General features: G+C 42.0%; 1 long non-coding RNA gene across 1 annotated transcript; it reads left to right on the top strand.

The window, feature by feature from the left end:
• The first annotated feature begins 245 nt into the window (after positions 1-245).
• Positions 246-19,982, top strand: LOC111147012. Its single transcript, XR_002640581.1, has 3 exons — positions 246-336; positions 13,244-13,529; positions 19,875-19,982. It is a non-coding gene; the product is annotated as an uncharacterized LOC111147012 (long non-coding RNA).
• Positions 19,983-21,616: the final 1,634 nt, after the last annotated feature.

Below are 21,616 nucleotides of genomic sequence, written 5' to 3'. Positions count from 1 at the left end.
GTATCTCTGTATGTCGACACAGCAAAGCCTCAATCAAGACTTACTAGGGAAGTTTAATTGTAAAAGAAAGACAGAAAGAAACTTTTATTTATATTTCAACTCAGAATTGCACACTTCCTGAAAATGCTCCTTTTGTTGGAAGTCTGTGGAATGCTGTGAGCAAATAGAAAACCGCAGACATGGCCCTACACTCCACTTAAAATGACTGTATTTATTATTTTTATTTTTATCCTCATTTTTGCCGTAGTTGCTGTGAGTGGCTTGGAACATGCAAAATATGCTAAGCAAGAAACACAGCCCGTACCTGAAGAGTTAGCAGTTGAAAGGCACAAAGAGGTACAATGGATTTAAAAGCCTCTTGAAGAACAGCCTTTTGCTGCATAGATGCCAAGCAAGACAGTATGTGGCAGGAAAAGAGTTGGGGAAACTGCTTTAAAAACCTATTAACTAGGAATGTGAAAAAGCAGGGAACAATTGGGAAAGGAGGGAGTTGCTCACTGCTTAAAAGGCTTTTAAATGTGACCATATTTTTGTTGGCTTTTTGCCTGTAGCATAAAATGAGGATGGTGTACTGAATGGCTAGCTGGCTGTTGAAGGTGGAATGAATGGGAACCGGGCTAGGAAGTCAAGGCTGAATTTTAAGATGTCACTCTGGACTGCGTGCAGCTGTTGAGACAACTCTAAACTCTCATGATTTAGTGAAGTCAACACAAAATTCAGTCAGCCTGCTCAATCACCCTTTCATTCTGGTGTTTTTCTTGATCCCATAAATATTTGCCTATGTGGCTTTGCTGCAGATATTAAGGAGTTAATAAATTAGCCAGCCAACAGGCAGGAATCAAGAAAAGCCACAGAACTTAGAATTGAACAGCTGACAGCAGATTCTGCAGGTGCAAGATGAGAATCAGCTCTGCATTTTCTCTGTAGCACAATTTTCTCTGTCTGGGCTGTGGCCTGATTTTCTGGTCCCTTCAGGACAAGCTGAGTTATAAGAGAGAATTCCAGAGGGTCTTGCTCTATGATCCTCTGAACTCTAACCTTCTTTAAAAGGGAAGCAATCTCCTTCTGTGTTTAGACTGATACTATTACATATTGGCGGTGACCTTGTAAGATTTTAGTTTCATGTTAGGAAAGAAAAATACTCTAGATGCCATCCTACTTAAATAGGAAATGGTGGATTACACTGCACAGCACAATGAATCAGCCGCCTACAATTGGGTGTCAAGGGGCGAGCCCGCGCGCGTGCGTGTGTGTGTGTGTGTGCACGTGTGCCTGTGTGTGTGTGTGCGTGTGTCTGAGGAAAGTGGATCACTACTTGCCTTGAATATATAAGTACCACAGCAGATAGTAAGGTCATAACAGTAGGGGAAAGGAGAGAAATGAACTGCAATGAAGTGTGTATTTCCAATAAAGGAGTTTATCACATTATTCTATCACTCCATTTGCTGATAATGGACATTCAAGACTAAACTCCACACTGTGGCAGTTCTCCCAAATCTTTTTGACTTATAGGGATAAAAATATTAATGATATAGCACTTGAAAGTGTCCACTATGATCTTGTGATTAACGAAATAGTCCAGTGTTTCTTCTCTAAAGGATTTTGGGTTGCCTGCAAGTGGGATAGTGACTGAGTTGATTGTTAACAGGAAAATTAATTTGATTTTTCTTTACACTGGTGACTGTGGCGTACACATCCAAGCCCTTTTGAGCAAACTCTTTTATGTCATATATATTTGGAATAAGGATAGAAAAACTCAGATCCGAGACTTTTTTCCAGATAGACTCTGTGAAGGACGGATAAACACCTTCAGTTATTGACAATCAAAATGGAAAGTTAGTACCTACTATTGAATCTCATCTTGGATTTTTTTTTAAATCTAAGGCCTGCTTTACAGCCCTAAAATCCTACACTTCCAATTTGTCCTTCTAAAACAGAAGATCCTATGATTTAGAAATAAAAAAAATTAGCTCCCTTCAGAAACACTGGCCTTAAGAGAGCACTGCAAAAGTTTCCCCAATCCAAAACTGTCTTTTCAGACCTTGGGGGGGCTTTCTATAACTCCACCATTAGAAATTTGAATATTTACAATCTTTGTCCCTTAGTGACAAATTCACTTTCAAAACACAGTAACATTAAATAAACATAAAGATCCAGAAATATGTGTATTACAAATATAATTTTTAAATATTTATGAGCCAAGGATTAGAAAGGAATATAGAAAATTTAAGCTATTTATTATGGTATTACAGTAGTAGTATTAAAAATGACATTTTCTTTTAAATTTCCCTTTCATGTGCTTATAATAAACATCAATAAGAAAAACGAAGTATCGGTTTTAAAGACTCGAATTCAGCTTGACCACCGTATCTCTCTAGCTAGGAACTTTAAAAATAAATACGTAGAATTTAAAAATAAAAATATAAATACTCTCAGTGAGTACACACTTGATTTAGGGAGAAAAACATAACGCTCAGCGTATATTCATTTACAAGTTAATGTATATTTATCATGAGGAAAGCACTTTGTTGGGCGATCCAGAGGATACAAAAATTAGCAAGATGTGTGCCCCACCCCCCCTTCAGAGAGCTTCTGGCATAGAGCTAGTAACTTTGATGAAAGAACACATTATTATCAGTCATTAGTACATTACGGTGAATCCATTTATTAGCCATTTGTTTCAGATTTTGAAAAGCAAAAAAATGGAGCAAGCCTGGGACACTACCTAGGGAACATCAGCCTGGATTAAGATACTTAATGAAGGAAGATGAGGGCAGTGGGCAAAGCGGGGAGAGGCCAGAGCACAAAAGAGGGACAAAGATGAGAGCATGCTAACTGCTAACTGTGTCTCATTCAGGGTTGATCAGAGCTAGCTCGGCCTTCTAGGAAATGATTTTCAACATAGAAAATGGACCCTAACAAAGTATTTTTCCTATCAGTCAAGGTGTGCCAAGTAATCAAAGAGGAATATTTATACACAAATCTGTCTTTATCACAATATAAACTTTGAAATAGTGTGTCTCTCCTTATAAATCACCACTGTAGTGAAGACTGTGTTAGTCGAATCACTTTTGATGCTGACGTGGCAGATATCCTTGTGCTATTATTCTGTTCCAAACACTTGAAACTAGATGGAAAAAGTAATGCCCTTAAGGAATCAAATTCATCATTAGAAATATTTTTCAAGGTCTTTGGGAAGTGGGTTGCTTTCTCTTTTTGCCACCCTTTTCTAGATGTCAAAATACATTGTTTTCTCCTCGCTGGTAAAGAAATTTGGCATTGAGAAATCTCAAATGAACCCACTTTAACAGACTTCAGAACCATACTACTGAGCTATTATTTTTAAATGTTTCTCTTTCTAAGACTCATTTCTTAACAGCTGATCACTCTCATTAAGAAGTGCTAACACTCACAGGCGCTAAATTGTTATTTGGTTCTTAATACTCCATTTGGTAATCAATATCCTCTTTTACTCCTCCCCTAACCTCCACAGCCTTATTCTCTGTCACCATCTATCAGGTTTTTCTCTTTCTTTAGTCCCTTTCATTTTTAGTCCTTCCTGTTAGGCCAACTTGTCTGCCTTTTATATCCATATTTACTTCCCCCTTCTCTTTCTCATTCAACCCTTTCTAGACCTTTAGATAATGAATACTAACATTTGTGACTCTTTTTTTTTTCTTTTTTTTTTTTTGCCATGGTGACCTCCCATTAATAAAATCTCCCTTCTCTGCAAGATCGTCCTAAGAAAGCATTCTTTTAAGCATCCACAACTATTGCCCAAATAGAGATTCACTTCATTTGATTCTTCATGTGCTAAATCAAATGTGTTCAAGAATATGACTTCCTACTCCTATTCTCATGTAGTATTTTTGTGTGAGTCCCCGTTATGATACCTTTCTGTTGCAATGTAGTTAGCTTTCTGTGGTCTAGTCTAAACTGTACAAGGGACAGTGATATTGACCTTCTGACCCTACAGTTCTTCCTGGCTATGGGTAGAATTGATAGCAGTTTTTCAATTTCTCCCTTGTCTTTGCTTGAACATACTGGAATTACAACCTCTGACAAAGGTAACATCCCTTTTGTAGTGGAAACAAAAGGAGTGTGTAATGAATTGGTTAAGATTACATTGCATGTTTAGATGATGAAATCCAACTGCAGCTCAATTCCTTTATTTCCTCTAGCTGGGCCTGGTCTTTCAATAAGACATTATTGACTGGCATCTTCCTCAGAACAGGTGCTTTGGAATATGGTCTTGCTGCTTCGAGTTCTTTAAACTGAAAAACAATGATAGGATAGGTCAAAGGAATCAGATGTGAGACAGTAATGCCCAGTATCTTAGGATGCGTACTGTAGATAGTCCATTACCAGGTGGCACTAAAATAATGAAGGATCCGTGGATTTATATGATGTGCTGACCCTTTTCAAATTAACTTTAGTCACTAAGATGGCAGGATATGAATTATAATTTTATATGCCATTTCTCCGCAAATTTCTAGGACTGAGAAGAGCAAGGAGAGAAGAGGAAGACAAATTTTTATGATTCATTACACAGGCTTTGCTGTACCGACATTATAAAATGAATTTTTAATCTTTATGAATATGGAATCAGTTAATGCCACATTGTGGGGTATAAACAAACTCTATATTTTTATCACAAAACATCATCTTTGGTTGCTCTAAGTCACAATTTCTGGCCTCTTTCTACCTTTACTTGTACTTTGGCCCTTGCTTAAAAAAAAAAAAAATCACTTAGAATTTTTGCTTAGTATAATACCAATATTGGCTGCAGAAAATATTTAAAATGTGTGTTTTCAAAGAATTATCAGATTGTTTATTCATCTTTGAGAGAAAAATGATTCTATTCATCTCAATTATTTTTGCCAAGGACTGTAACACTAATTTTACTCTTTCTAAAAATTAAAATAGCAAACAGTTTATATAAGGTGTTGATAATTACCTATATTATTGTACTGCTGTGACAGATGTTGGCAAAAAAGCCTAAAATGCCTACAGCTGTGCACTCCATGACATCTAGTTTATACTCAGACAGAAGGCTAACAGATGTTCTGAACTGTCACTTTGCCTAAATGTTTTTTAAAGTCTAAGGACCTGCTTTATAATTCACCAGGGTCTGGTTTGGTTTCACAGAGGTCCTCAGAATTCCCATCTGTGATAATTAATGTTAAAGACATTGATAAATCAACCCTTGTGTTTTCCCTCTTCTTTAACAAACAGGCATCAGTTTATATACGGATTGTGCATTGTAAAAGCTGTTTTTGTATACATCCTAGTTGTGAAATTCTCTCCTTAAACACAGATAGAATTGGGTTGCCAGAACTCATGGAGACTTGTTTTGAGCATATGGAAACCGCATTTGTTTTGCATATATGGAAAGAGCCAAGAAAAATCATCCATTCTTTTCTTTTTGCTAAATTTTATGCACCTTGCAAGTAAATGTTAACAATTTCTAATGAGTTGTATTTTTCTAGCGCATAAAAAGTGTTATTTTTATTTTAGCTATTTTTATTGAGCCTTTTAATAACTCTGCCCGTAACAATCACTATTAATTGTGTGACCTATTAGAATGATGGAAGAACAAAATAAATGGCATTCACATGGCATACAGCACATCTTTTCCTAATTGACACCCTAATACTTCCTCTTCCCAAACATACCTTCAGATCCTTCATACAGAATTACTGCCCCGTGCAAAGGCCATCAATGCCTTATTTGCTATTGCTCTTAATTTTAACAAGCTTGGATTCCTGTAGTACACTTGCTTAATAGTTTAAACATTCTGTTAACAATCGGGTGTTTGGCCTATCCTGTTTCTCCTCCTTCTGTATAGAAATATAACTCCAAATAGTACATCTTTCTGGGTTTGTTTCTAAATTAGTCCCCACACTTAATTATGAGGATGAGAGGGATGCCTTATTCCTCTTTGTTATAGGCTAAGCTCTCAGTAATCCCAAACAAAAGAGCCAGTTCTGGAAGATATAGGATTTGCTAGCAGGATTATGGTCTCATAGATAATGATGTGCAGTCAGCAGAAGCGAAGCTTTATTTTAATTCAAATAAGCTAGTAAACAAACCACTGACAAGTCTGCTGGTGAGAGTAACTGGCTGCTGTTGCCACATTGGCAGCTAAATTACAGAAAATCTATTATACCCTGTTCACCATATGTTTAATTTAATACAAGATACAAATTAAACTATCCACAGTGCCTATTAAAATAACAATACTTTTTTTATATTTGAATGTCTTAAAAATAATTTCTACTGACCTTTTAAAGGGTGGTTTTGATATAGGTGATTATCTGGAGGGGAAAGGTAGTTAATAGAAGGCAAAAAATTTAATTGCCTTTCTGAGAAAATAAAAATATAAATGTTCGTTGGTTTGCAGTTCTTAATAAGGTTAATTAGCAGTCATGTGTTCTGTTATTACTATATTTCCCTCCCACCCTTTTGGTTGCTGAGGCCGGGGTTTTAAGAGTGATACTTAGTTTGACCCGTATGAGTCTGTCCTCATGAAATCATTACCTTGATCAAGCCAGCCAATGGGCAGCCTTAAACCTGATGCCAGCTGAGATGTTTATTCAGAAAACTGAGTTTTACACTCTTGGTCCAACTTGAGTATGGCACAGAAAAAGACATAGACTTTTATAATCCCTGCCTCAAGTCAATCTCATCATAGCCAAAAGTTCCTAAGGAAAGCCAGAATTAAGAGGCTGCCATCCAGAGAAAGGAAAGGGGGTCCTTCTCGGCCTTTTGGCCAAGATCAAGTGGAGAAAGGAAAGAGGAAAAAGACAAGACCACACACTGTTCACAACCAGTTTCCTCCTCTACTCACAACAGTCAGTAACCCAATGATGCTTGCTTGAGTCCATTTGAACTCAGTCCACCACATTCTAAAGACTGGCCTGGGTTTTAGAATTATAGAATTAGATTTGAAACCCAGATCTACTATTTGCCAGCTGTGTGACCATAGATATTTAACCCAGCTGGATCTTCCCTTACGCTGGTAAAAAAAAAAGGGGGGGGGGAGTAATAGTTCCAACTTTATAGGATTTTTATGAGATTTAGATAAAAGAAAAATATCTGATAAATAATAGATGCTCACTAAAGTTTAGTTCCCTCCCTCTCTTTACCTTCAAGCTAATAGAATGTTGCTCTTTCTTCAAGGGTGAGGAAGAAATGATAGGAGAAGGATCGGAAGGGGAGGTGTAAATAGAAATTCTGCCTAGGGACGCCTGGGTGGCTCAGTTGGTTAAGCCGCTGCCTTCAGCTCAGGTCATGATCCCAGGGTCCTGGGATCGAGTCCCGCATCGGGCTCCTTGCTCAGTGGGGAGCCTGCTTCTCTCTCTGCCTCTGCCTCGGCCTGCAGCTCTGCCTGCTTGTGTTCTCCCGCTGGCGCTCTCTCTCTCTCTCTCTCTCTCTCTCTCTGACAAATAAATAAATAAATAAAATCTTTAAAAAAAAGAAATTCTGCCTAAAATCATTTTCCTGAGATCCTTAACTCCCTTCCACAGTCAAAACCCTAAGTGGTATGCTCCCTTTCTCCCAAAATTCATTGCAATATTTACTCTAAGAATGTATGATAGGCCACCCTAACTGCCTATCCTTGGGCCTCTGAAATAGAGAAACAAAGAATACTCACCACACTTTAGGATACTTTTTCAAACTTTTACATACACGCATCTTTTGCCCTGGGTCTGCAATTGTACTTATGGGGCTACACTATGTGAATTTTGGTTCCAATATAAGCCTATCAAATCCAACCATGTACTGGTAGTTACAATATTGCATAAGGTGTACATCTGGAAAATATCCCCAGTTTAGGTTATTCTTGAAGTCCAGCAAATGATAATAATATTTTATCCAAAATGCAAGTTTATTTAGCTTAGACTGATACAAGAAGCAATCTCAGGAGTATGGTACTGGTAAAGATAAGCCAGAGAGACACAGGACAAAAGATTCCATGGTCGCTTCCCCTTACTCTATTACCCTGTTACTCAGAGGTTGAGAGCCCAGAAACATTTCCATTTACTGAAACTCTGAATTATTGGAAAAGAAAGAAATTGGGGGGGAAAGCGTCACAAAATGCATGGCATTGAATATTTAACATTTTAAAATTAATATTGTTAGCACAAAAACAAAACTTGATTGCTTGTTTAATTTCACTTCATATATAACAAGAATTTTTATTTTTGTAAAAATGTTATCCATTTTTTGCAGTAATCGCTACATCCAACGTGGGGCTAGAACCCACGGTCCCCGAGATCAAGAGTCTCACACTCTTCAGATTGAGCCAAGCACCCCTATAACAAGAAAATTTAAAAGACGCTATTGATGAATGCGCCCCATAGGCCTTGCTACTGGCTCCTCCAACTTCCCTCTTAGTTATAAAAGCACACCTTTCTCTAGACCCCGGTGTCCTAGCATAAAACAAAGACTGAGGGAACCTGAGAGAGTTCAGAAGTTTTCCCGCGGGGAGGAAGACCCTGCTGAGTATTTGGTCACTAGGAAAGCAGGCCACATTGGAGCCCGCACTCCCACCCTTGCCACCTGAGCTTTCCAGGTCGGGCTGGAGGGCCTGGGGGGCCGCCGTCCAACGAAAGCGTCTGCGCCGCTGCCGGGTTGGCCCGAGCTCGGTTCCCGACTTTCCGTCCCCAAAGCCCTGAGGTGACCAACGTCCAGGCTTCGGGGAGGATGCACGTCTCCCAAAGCTCCCAGGACTCTCCCGAGCTCGCGCTCCTACACGCGACGCAGTAGAGAACAAACCACGCTGGCCTCGCTGTGCGCTCCCGCGGAGGAACAGCTATTGCCAACGTCCCTTAGAAAATTGAACCTAGGGTCGGGCGAACCTTGCCCTCCCACCCGCCAGCCGGCGCCTCGCAGCAGCCCAGAGGCCCGTGAGGCCCGTGGGGAAGGGTGGCCTGGAAAGCCCGGGCCTGCAGGAGGCCGCGAGGACCCAGGCTTCCCACTTACTCGGCCGGCGCAGCCCGGCCCTCGGAGAAGGGGCCTTAACCTTCCCTCTCCGGGCCGGGCCGGGCGATGCAGGCCTCGCGGGCCCGGAACAGATCCGCGCTGAAACAGAGCACCGAGAGCGCGGGAAACCGGGCGGCGCGCGAGGGCCTGCGGGCCGATGGGGCTGCAGCTTCTCCCCGGCTCAGGGGAACCCGCGCCCGCCCGCCGGCGGAGCCTCCGCTTACCAACGCGAGCGAAATAGGTCAAGGCTGACCCATCCCGCAGGACACAGAAACCCGGGAAGGTCCGCGGGGTCTAAGAAGGCTCCTTCGTTCCCACTTAGCCCCAGTTGCCCCTCAGGTCTCCCTGACGGTGGAAAGGACCGAAGGGGGAAGCGGCGGGGGGTGGGGGGATGGGCGGGGGACAGAAGGGCGAGGCTCCGACTAGAAGCTTATTCCAGAGGCTTTGAAAAATAAGGCTTCCGTCCTCAATACGCGCGCGCGTTTCTTGAGTTAGAGCTTAGAGGCTGTAAAGCTGGCATCGAAACCTCGTCCTTCCCCGGGTCCTGTCCGGCAGAGACGTCTGCCTGGCGGCGCTGCCCATTTAGCAGTGTGCATCAAGTGGCGACGCAAGTGAATAATGGCATGGAGGTGGGCGAGTTGAGGGGAGCAACACGTTCCTAGTCTCGTGGTATATTTAGTAGCACTCGCCGTTATCGGCCTCCACGGATGGGGGAAGCAGCCGCCCCCTCCGACCTGGCGCGGCCGCTCCTACTGAGCCCGGCTGACGCGTGCAGAGGAGAAACTGCTGGCCGCCGCCCGCCGCGCGCCTCCGGGCCCCGGGAGAGCCGGCGCCGGGAGGCCGAGCCGCAGAGCCAGAGCCAGAGCCAGGCCGAGGGTCTGGGGGCCCGAGCCGAGCCGTCCCAGTCCGACTGACTTCCACGTGCAGAGAGGGTAGACCGGCCAGTTAGTGGATGATTGATTGCTTGGGGAGAAGGAAGCTGTAGCTTGCACGGTAGCTGGTGGCTAATGCATGACACTATGCTATTTCTGTAAAAGTCGTGATGTGTATGCCCATTGGGTCGCTGGTACATCTAGACCCTGATCGTGCGTACAGTGTTTCCTTACAGGCAGCACTCTCCTTTTTAAAACCAGGTCCGGGAGCCCCTCTTGCTAATCCTCTCTGCCATTAGTTCGCATAAATCCTCCTTTTAATGCTATTTCTACCTTTCCTTTCTCTTTCTCCCTTCCTTCCATCTTTCCTCAAACTGAGTTGTTCGTGCTGAATGCCACTCACTCACCGGCATCCCAGTGTAGGAGCCTGAGGTAAAGCCCCACATCTCCCCAGGACAGCTTCCCCCTTGTAGAATTGGAGAGCTCTGCTTTGGCCCCAAAGCACGTCTCAATAGTGAAGTTTCCAATTCAGAGTCACCTATAAACGCCCTTGACTCGGTTCACATGAACTCCTCAACCTCCACAGAAAGCCGTTTCCACAACTTAGGATCGTTTTGGTAGTGTGTGTTTGCTCTGAGAAAAGGAGCTGACCAGTCAGCTTAGTTTCTGGGTAAAGATTTTTTTAAAAACAGTTTTCCAGTTGCAGACGACTCATTCTGGATTCCCTCACCTACCACGGCAGTTTACCACTTTGGCCCTTCACCTTAACACATTACACTTTTTCTTTTTTTAGTTCAAGGCTGAGGCTTCCCCCATGTCGATAGAGTGTCACTGCATTTCAGCATTTGAGACAACTTTAGGGGACTTGCCTACAGAAACGATCTTCTTAATCCTTCACAAGAAAATGAGACCATTTGAAAGATTTTGAACTTCCTTATGTCTGGGATTGAATAGATTTGTTTGTTGAAATGTGTGAGGTTTACTCACCTCTAGTCACCTTAGGCTACTCACTGATGCCTTCCTATCTTACAGACTTAGATTGGGGGGGCCCCAAGCCCCTCCCGCAGTGGAAAGAGGACAACAATTCAGATTCTTATTTCAGTTCGTTAAAAAAAAAAAAAAAATCGAAGAAGAAGAAAAGAAAAAGAAAAAGAAAAATAGCTTCTTATCAGGTTGGGACATCTTTTGTAAATTTTGATATTCAGAAAAAAAATATGACAAGGGAAGCAAGAAGAGATCATTCCAGGTTATTTCAGTGGATTACCTTTTTAATGCAAAGTTATAAACACTGGAGTAAACATTTACATTTGCCCTCTCCCACTCCTTTAGTTGGAAGAAATGTTTCTACTATTGACTTTCAGTTTTGCATAATGCTCCCCACTTTTCTTACCATGCCTGAAGTCACAGGTACACACTCCTTAGCCTGTTCTATTAAAGGTGGCTCTTGATTTACGCTCTTCATTTCCCCTCCCCAACACACTGACACTTGCTTATACAAACACACTTTTCTTGATCCAGAGAGGGTTGGGACATGCATAACTTGTTGGTACTACCCTGACTTTCATTCTTTTCAAACTCATATTAAGGTGTTCGCCCTGAGATCTAAAATGAATTACTGAGGAACAACCATGTGAAAATTTAATTTTCTGCCCCTTTTTTTTTCATTTGTTTTTCAAGTTTCATAGGGAAGGCTGTAACAGGTGTCTAAGTAATAGTCCCCAAGAATCCCTTATTAGATGACTTCCAGACCAGATGTAAACCAGTAACAGTATTGTTTCCAAAAGGGAAACTAGAAGCGAAGATCAGTTTTGTCAAGGCATTCATTTGAGCGTTTATCTTTCTTTTATTTGACTGGGTTTGTGGGAAGAAAAGGAGGACTAAATGGGGCAAGGGGCAGAGATAGAGAACCCAATGAAAACTTGTTTTTATGATTAAAGCCATTTTCCCAGACTATTGTCTTGCCACAAGTGACAACACACAGAGCACAAGTCATGAAAGTGGATTACTGTCACTCTGGACTATTGGAGGCCTGGAGAGCCCTGGCATTAATTCCTATAGAAAGGTAGAAAAACCTAGCCATCCCCCCATGCAGCGCCCTCATTGCCTGAGGGTTTCCAAGGCTCTCTCAAAGTTGATACTGACCTCAGCTAAGTCTAGGTAGCAGGGCTTACCCGCCTAGGAGAGGCAGAGGCTCCGCATGGAACTAAGGAGGAAGCAGGGTGGCTGTGAAAACAAGCCTGAGGGGATGGGGTGCTGTAACAGGCCGGCTGTGGCCACCAGTCCCCTGGCAGGATAGCAATCAATGAGTCAAAGCTAGCTAACAGTGAATGAAAGAGAGCCAAGAATGGGACCCTTTGGGTGCTAGAGACTACCCTTTAGTTTGTTCCACTCCTCCCCCTGGGCTCCCATCCTAGGTTTTCAAGGTTGGAGACCTAGCCAGAGGAGAAGGCAAGCATGGTAAGAAAACATGCCTAGCCTCCATCCAACATGCATGCAGGGATGGCAGCTTGCAGAGATCAGGAGAGATACCTCAAGTCCTCAGTGATCTGTGTCTGACTCATGCAAGTTGTGCATGGTCAACAGCGGCGTGGGGGGTGGGGAGGGAGGAAAGCCTCATTTTCTTCAGTCTCTCTGGGGTTGTTGTGTCTCCTCTCCCCCAATCCCATCTCACCCCACCCCAAATAGAATTGAAACTCCATTGCCTTTGCCTGCACTGAGCCTAAAAACTCAGGATTTGATAAGGTTACTGCACCATTGATACAATTGCAAATTTTTTTAAAGCGTCCTCAAAGAGACAGATGTTTGGGCTGATTAAAAATTGAGGAGGAAACCTGCAGCTGCACCAAGGAATAATCTATTGGACAAATATTTTAATAAAAAAAATATGAAGAGATCAGCCCGACCTTGCAAGGTCTTCTGCTTTAAAAAAATCTTTATCAAACCCCTATTCTATGGCTTCAATAAACAGAACCCATTACCTCACGGCATCTTTTGTTGGCCCCATACAAGAGAGAACAAAATGGTTATTCAGGGGAACGCTTTCGATTTTTATTGTGGGTAGCCTGCACAAAGAGCCGTGTTATTGTATTTAAAAGAACCATCTGTAGCAGAAACAATGGCATCAAATTATCTTTGAATACCCACTGAAAAAACATAAAGCTTTTTTTTTTTTATTCTTCTTCTGTACGGTGGGGGGATAGAGCAGTGTTAGGATAACTGACTTTTTTGTTGTTCTCTGGGTGCATTCTTCTCGCTCCCCCTCTCTCCCCCTCACCCTCTCACTCCTCTCTCTCTCTCCCTCTCCCTCTCTCTCTCTCTCTCTCTCTCTTTTAAAAAATCAGCCATTTGGGGTTTTAAGCCATAAACGATTTTTCTTGTTGCAGGGGATTGCAGTGGCAAAGCTAGGCTAGGTCTTGGAGGCTGGTGGAAGGCGAAGCGGGTGAAGGCAGGAGGCTGATGGAGAGACTGGGGGGAAGAAAAGCCGAAATGGATTCACGGTGCCTTGGATGGAGGACGAGAGGGGAATTGCAAGCTCCTTCAACTCGTTCTGTCCGGTGAGAAGTGATCAAGCTTGGGCTGACAAGAGGCTCAGGAAGCCCTCACGTTCTTTCGCTTTTTTACCTGCCAATCAAACTGCTACAAGACAACACCCTGATCTGGCATGGACATGTAAGTAGCTTGCAACCCAACTTTGACATTCACTGCTAGCTCACTCCTCTCCGCCCACCCCCCCCAACTCACTTTCTTCCCCTCTCATTCTATTTTTTTTTTCTTTTGACCTTTAAGAGATCTGGAAATACACCCTGTGTGGCAGTCATTTAACACAGGCAGATTTAAGTCTGAAAGCGTTAACTTTTGGAATTAAATGCTAATTTTGATTTCTTTAACAAATGCAGAAATGAAGACATTATTTTATTCTCTTCTGAACAGTTTTAGTGCTGAACATAATCAGTTGCCTTGCAAGGGTGTGTGTTTTTCTTTTTCTTTGAAAATGTAGAAATCCGTGAGCCCCCAGAGAGAAATGCAGAAATGAAAAATTTCAGGCTTCCATCTTAAAAATGTCAAATTCTAGCATCTCATCCCTACAAAAAAAAAAAAAAAGAAAGAAAGAAAAAAAAATCCTTCTCCAGACCAAGGTTACATAGAATGGAAAGAGTGATTTGAGCCCAAAGGTACATATCATTAAGGGGTTGCTACTATTTCATCTGGCGTCTTAACTATTTTGGTGGTAGTTAGGGAGGGGCTGTGAAAAAAAGCAAAGGAAAGGGACATGGCGACACCTCATTCTTTATAGAGATTGACACTGAGGGGGCTAGAGATACAAGAGGACAGGATAAGCAGGAAATATTACCTGAGAGAAGGAATCACAGAGCATGGCGGAGCTGGAAGCTAGGAGGGCTTCTGTGCGAAGTTGTGCGAGAGGTGATGGGCTTGCTCTCTGGCGCCCTCTAATGGCAATATGAATCAATGTTTTACTTTTTTAATTCAGTACTGGGAAAAGCAGCTGGGTTTTTGTTGTTGCTGTTGGTGGTTTTTCTCCGCAGGCTTAGAAACTAGAGACTATTAGTGGAGTAAATTGATTGTTTTCATCCCAGAAACTTATGTATATGCCTTAAAATTATCAATGTTTTCTCCTCAAACATCTCCTCCTCTCCCAAAATTTTGTTAGAGTAATGGAGGAGGAGAGGCTACTGGCAGGTTGACTTATGGAGGGTGGCCCATACTCAAATAGTAATACGGAGAAAGGGATTCCTTTCCTACCTGAACAGCATTGTGACTCTTCTAATATACTGAAGAGGTCTTGGGGGCTGAGGTGGGGGGGCCATGATTTGGAAATTGCAGATTCTGACACAAACTCATTACATTAGAATACAATTTGAAGGGGCCTCCTAGGAACCTCAGTTACTGCGATATGCGGTGGTCAGGGGCATTTCCTTCCCGCCTCCTTTTTCTTTTCTCTTTTTCTTCTTTCTTTCGTTCTTTTTTTTTTTTTTTTTAATTTGGTAGATAAAGGTTAATCTTGGGCTGAATGATAGAGCTATGATTGACAAGAGAAAAGGTGTTGAGGGCAGGTCGCGCTGTCTTATTTACAGCCCACTGCTTGCTGTAGAGTCTTTGTTAGGACTGGAAAGCTAATTTAGTGCTGATCAAAAGCACCACAGAGTTAAAGGACTGGTAATGACTGCTAATTTCATTTCAGCCTCATGCATCCCCAACTGCTGTAATTAAAGACACGCTATTTAAATACAGGTGAAGGGTTTTTTTTTTTTTTTTAAGTTAGGGTGGGGGTGGGTGGATTACAATATTATTTAGATTTCATCTTATACATGGGTGTTATGTAGTCCAACATCAGATTTTTTTTTTTTTAGAGCCGCTTCTTGTCATTTATACCTGGCTTTGCAGAATCGGCAGTCGTGAAATATGTCAGTCACACAAAAGCCACTGTTTAAGGGGAAAAAAGGGGGGGGGGATGCAGAACAGTAAGTGTTTAGGGGGGGATTTAAATATTTGGGTCTCTTTTATTTTTCCCCTTCAAATTAATAGAAGGGCCTTCGAAATAGCTAAAGTATTTGAAACTTAGGGCAGGGTTAACAGGCCAAAGGGATCAGTGTCAGCTTTTTAAGTACTTCTAAAAAGATCATGTGAACAGATGGAAAAATATATTTTTAATTAAATAATTTCCCCCACACTGTAGCTGCAGTGTTGGCTCAGAAACCGTGTAATTCCTCAGCCAATAGGAGTTTCTTTATAAGAACATCAAAGCATAAAAAGCTCTACATTTTCGTAGTTGGTTAAAATTGATAACCCTCCCCCCCCCAACACACACACCCAAAAAAAGAATTTAGCCTTTAATCTCTTTTTATCCACGAAGACTAAAGCTCTGTACTCGACCCCGCGAGCGGCTCTCGCCTTCCGGGGCTGGAACCCGGCTCAGATGTGAAGCGGCGCTGAGCCGCGGCGCAGGTTCGTGACCAGCGCCCCCTGTTGGACACAGTAGGAGATGCACAGCGCCAGTCCTGGAAATCGCGAGAACCTTGCTCTGGGGTTAGATAAAACTCTTTATTACCCTCCAAAAAGGAGATGGGGCGAGGAAACAAGTTTTTATATCCTTGAAAGATAATATAATTTAATTCAATAAAAAATAAAAAGGAGATGATACAATTTTAATTCAATAAAAAATAAAGACTAACCTGTTCCTCCTCACATCCCTGCCACCCCCTACCCCCTTTTGGGTTTGGGACTCTTTTTAGAATCTGAGATAGTAAAACACGTAGAGAAGCATGATTTAAAAAGAGAGAGAGAGAGAACTTTCTTCTGTAGCAGTGGAAAACCAAGCAAATTACTTCTCCCGTTCTGTCCACATTAAAAAAAATAATAATAATGAAACGGAAGATGCTTCTGCTTGCTCTTTTGACGTTGTCAGCAGCATCTTGTATGCCCTCCGAGGTCCTTCAAGAACTGTCACTGAGTCCCTGAGTAAACGAAATAACTTGCTCGTTTTTTATTTGTTTATTTTCAGAGTGTAATTAAGAGGCCATTTTCTGCTTTGAATGTGTCCCATCCCCCAAACCAATCTTGATCAAACTTTTCCTTTCCGGATGGCAGTTAAATTCCAGATATTATTTAAGAAACAGGTGCCTGACACCTTTCTTCTTTTATCTCAGCATCTCAGCCACAGGATTTCAGGGAAGGTATGCCAATGGTAAAGAGTATTTTCTTTTGAAATTCAGCATTTTCAATGACCAGAAATCCAAATTATCCTAGGGGAAGAGGAGTATTTTTACACTTCCAAAAGTACCTGTCTACATAAGAAAGAGGTTTGGCTTTTTCTTTGGTGAGCAAATAAGGGTATAAACACTTTGAACTCTTTCAGAAAGATAAACTATAGAAATGACAGACCTTCTGAATGTAAAATGATGGGGAAATATAGGTTTGTTTAGCTGTTTAAAATCAAACTGAAACAATTCCAGTGTTAAAGGAACAGATGATCTCAACAAGGTGTTTTATGATTTCAATCTTTGGGGATGTACTTACAATTTTAACTTTAAAATAAAAATCTTAAGAAGTTAAGGAGTTATTTTTTAAAAAAATTTCCCTGTTGAAGGAAACCAGATTAATTTTCATAACAGAATTACTTTTAAAAATATTTAATACTGTGGTTATGCAAGTTTAAGTTGATCTTAACATTTATTCCTCCCACTTTCTCAAATCATTGGTTCCGAGATTGTGTTTTCAGGGGAACTGGTGTTCAGTGCGATGAGAGATGTCTTCTCCATTTGATTCCAGAATCGAATCTCGGCTTGTGTTTCTCAATAAATGACTTTGGATACCGTGGCAGGAAAAGAATCAAGGCTTTGATCAGTTTTTACCCGGAATCCTACCTAAATAACAGGCAAGCGGGATTCCCCGCTACAGGCAACCCACCCACCCTTTGCTTTACAAAAAACAAAAACAAAAACAAAAACAAAAACAAAACAAAACAACCAACCAAACAAACAAACCGAGTCCCCGTTACAGAATGATTAAGTCTGGGCCAGTTTTGGAACCAGCGCCAACAAACGGTGTGTGACAGCCGCTGTTCAAGGCTATTGGTGGGTGGGGAGGCCAAAGCCCGCAGAATCTTGGAGGCGACCCGTGAAAGGAGGTATTTGCTTGCTGTTCAGATACCAGTGGCCTGGAGATTTCGACCCGGTTCCGCCCCTGGGGGGTCCCAACCTGGAGGGCGAAGCCAGGAGGGGGGATAGGGGAGGAGTCGCACCTGGCTGCAGGCGGGCTGTGTGTCCCCAACTTCCCAGGGCCCAGGAAGAAAGCGCAACCCCTAGTTTATGAAAAAGAACTAAAGAAGTGGGTGGCCTAGGCCTGGGAATGCCACCCAGCTTTTCCAGCGCAGTGTCATTTCTGTGGTTTCAGGCGGCCTCAGCCCCTGCGGGAATCCCACGCCCCACGGCAGCTAGCGGGAAGACAGCCCTTCCATCTTTGGGGACTGGTGAGAGGGCAGCGAGTGACTGACTCCTTAGAAGCAGGAAAAACCACCCCGGCTGGCAACAGGCCCCCGTTTTTCTGCAACAGCAAAGAGCCCTTTGGGGGCGGAGCGGGCATTTGGGGGTCTCTTGTCCCAGCGTCCATGCCTGAGCCTGCGCCTCTTGGCTGAGCGCCCTGCTTTAAGAGTAGTCAATCGTGCCCCACCCTGAGAGCAGTCTCGGAGGATGGGCCACCCTAGCTTGGGCCCACTGAGTCTGTGCCAAGTTCCGAGTTCCCTCTACCCTCCATACCTCAGACCCTTCTTGATGAACCCAAGCCTCACTATGAAAGCCAGGCTGTGTGTGGCTTGGAGTTTGGTAACTATTTGGGGGTGGAGAAGATGGCTGATTGATTATTAAGGATGAGCTCTCATTTATTAAGTTTGCTCTTTCGCTTTGTTTTTAAGCTTTGAAGAGCCTTTATAGTTCCTTTGGCCCAACCCTGAAAGAAAGCCCAGGCCAACTTGAGGGAGCTGAGATATAGACAGATACTCATCTCTCTGCCACTCAAGGGGCAGCTAAACTCTTCGGACTCCAGGTCCTTCAGGGCCCAGCTGGTCTGTGGGTTGCTGGAAGGTGTTGAAACCACAAGTACAACTTGACACCACTGAGCCCACGGTGCTTGTCAATAATCTGTGAATTAGGTGCAGAGATTGTTACTGTAGATCATAACAGTTTCTGAAGGACTCATTACAGCCTATCCTGTCAATGATCTTCAAATTAAGGAGTGGGGGTGGGCGGGAGGGAAAAGGAATTGGGAGAGCCTACAAAAAGGGCAGAAGGTTGGGAGAGGAGATAAAAGTCAGAGCCACAGCTCTGAAGGAGCCTTTAAAGATTATCAGGCTAGCCATCTGAGAATTCCATTGGGATGGGTTTGGAAGCCCAACTCCATCTGAGCCAGGGCTGGAAAGGGGCACTAGAGGGTGAGCAGAAGTGGGCCCCTGGGAAGGCAGATTTCTCAGACATTTCTTTTGAGGCCAAAAGAGCTTTTGGTAGAGGGCTCCAGATATCAATGGGAGGCCTTGAGGGTGCCAGGCCACCCAGGATGGGTGTACCCATTGATTTAGAGCACTTTCCAAGGCTAGCCACAGCTGCAACTCTGAGAAAAAGTGGGTAGCAGTTTTGTTTAGGGCTGATGGTAACTGTAGGTGATTTTTCCCCCCAATGATTTGCTTTCAGCTTCTTTTCATATAAACAGGTGAAAGACTTTCTTCCTTTTCCTTCGATAGTATTCCTGTCCCTCATGTAGGTAAAGCTGATCCCATTTCTTTCCCCAACTTGTTTCCTGAAGTGCCAAACACCTCTGCCTTCTGAGGTAGTTGAGCATTGTCACTTTTTGAGTCTGTGTTATGTCTGGTTGTACTTCTGGAAAGGGAACTTGAAGTAACACAGAAGCGGTGTGCACCATGAGATCTCCAGAAGAAGACAAAATCCCACTTCAGCAGTTTAGAAGGAGCCAGACTGAGGGAGAGACTTTCTCCCTCCGTGGTGGATTGCCAGTGCAGTGAGTGTGCAGCCTGGCATGCACTGGGATGTCATTCATGAGCCACTTAATATGCTCTAGAGAAATCTTAAGGAAGCTGTAGGTTTGTTTTTCCCACAAAAGTTGTAGTCACAACTAAAGGAAATAATCAGTTTGGAGAATTTAAAACCATCGTCTTTTTCCTAAAATCCCGGTAACAGTCCTAGTCACTGGAAAACTCGGGTTCTAAGGAAACCCTGTTCCTTTGGTATGATTAATTGCACAAGATAGTGTGGTCAGTCAGGGAGATATGTATTTAGACTCTCAAGCAATGATTTAGAGGTGTGAAAGGGCCATTGGTTTGTTGGCCCATTTGCAGTTCCTGGTGCTCTGTTTGCCTGGTTTTGTTTTCGTTTTTCATTCCTTTCTTCTGATTTTTAAAATCAAAATTATAGTTTCATTTCTTTTCAGTGTAACTGAAAACCACTGGTAGGAGGCTGTTTCAGTTTTCAGTTTGTATTTTTTTTTAAGGTAATTTCTATTTAAAATAATTAGATCATTTAATGGGCACACTATGTTTTTCCCTGGACAACAGCTGCAGTGCAGAGACAACTCTTACGTTAAAACTGCTTGATAATTCAGAAATGGAAATGAAATTGTGAAATGTGAATCCTTTTTCCAGGAAATATTTGAGCTGGAATATATGAAGGAGGTACATATATATGTAATACTAGAAGCAATATGATGATTGTTATATATAGCCCTGAAGACATACACAAGTGATTATATATTACTTTAGTTGCTATAATTTGAAGTAAGGGGGAAATATATTTGGTTTTCTTTATATCATTGAATTCTTTTTAAAATGTATTTATTTCATCAGTGGGAATCAGATGAAAGAGAGTGAGTATAAAAAAGAGCTGGATTCAGAGCAGCTCTGCATTCCTTAGGTTTCAAGGGTACTTACAGCTCTTGAGTGAAATTATTTGGTGAAATTGGGTCTGGACTGAAATAGCATTTGTTATCCCCTTGTTCATTTGTTATGTGTAATACCACTTCTGGAAATTAAAGGCAAGGTGCTGAAGGGACAGACAAGAAGAAAAAAATATAATTAAACAATTTTAAATTGCCCATCCACCATGCATCCGTATGCATATCTATGTCTTAGTAAATAAAAAGGGATAGAGATATATGCTTGCTCTTTGTATCATCTAGAAACATTTATTATAGTTCCTGTCAATAATCTTTCCCACTTCCAAAATATGACAAGTTTGGCAATAGGAAGAAAATGGAGGAAATGTAGACGAAAGGCTTTCTATCATTTTGAAAATTGCTTTATAAAAATTGCGGTATCCCCTTTAAGATCTTGTGAGGGATCCTTCATAGTCTAAAGCAAGTGAAGTTTGATAATAGCACAATTCTAATTTTTGCTCTTACTTTCAATATCCTAACTTTTTCCAGTTTAAATCTTATAGTTTTTGGAAAATATGTGATGCTTTTGTAAGGAAAAGAAATTCTCTAATGCCTTTCTTTACCTTCATTTATCTGTGTTTGTTTCATGTATCTTGAAGAATCAGGTGTTGATCATTCTGGAAGTCTTGTGGCATGCTCCAATTTGGAAGGATGGAAGGACTTTTTTTTTTTTTTTTTTTTTTTTTTGGGCAATTTAGGGGGAAGAAGGAAACATTTTTTAAATTGGCTTATACCAGTCTCCTTATTCTGCAATTCTCAGTTTTGTTGTGTTTGGGGATAAATATCAATAAAATGTCACCTTACCAGATTGCACCAGTATTGTCCTACACGTTGGAATTTTCCTTTAGTTTTGGCTTTTAAAATCAGAAACTTTTGTTGGGTTGCCGTACTTCTTTTTTTAGCTTCTGTGCCTCTTACCACACCACTGATATGATCTCTTTCACTGCAGTATAGCCACTGCCATGGGCGCTTTCAGTGAAGAAGGCTGGAAGGTTAGGATCCGGAGGAAGCATAACAAAAAAGGGAGAAAAAAACCCCTTCATTTGGCCAAATCTGGCTCCTAATATATTTAACCACTTCCAGAATTAGAAAGCCTTTCTGTACATTTTCTTCTATTTTTCTCTTTTTTTCCTTACGTAATGAAATTAAAACTTTTGGAGCCCACAGTTGACATTTTTCAGAAAATTGAGTTATCAAGGCAGTAATTATTTCACGGGGAGATAAAACTCTCATAGCCCTAACTGTCAAATAGGGCCCTTTTCAGATTTTAATTACAAAATAAAATTAGTCTGCTCTTCCTC

The sequence above is a fragment of the Enhydra lutris genome, unplaced genomic scaffold, assembly GCF_002288905.1.
Source record: "Enhydra lutris kenyoni isolate GAN:26980312 unplaced genomic scaffold, ASM228890v2 scaffoldscaffold2, whole genome shotgun sequence".
In the NCBI taxonomy this organism is placed as follows: domain Eukaryota; kingdom Metazoa; phylum Chordata; class Mammalia; order Carnivora; family Mustelidae; genus Enhydra; species Enhydra lutris.
The sequence above is the reverse complement of the archived record's forward strand: the minus strand, read 5'-3'. Positions and strand labels throughout refer to the sequence as shown.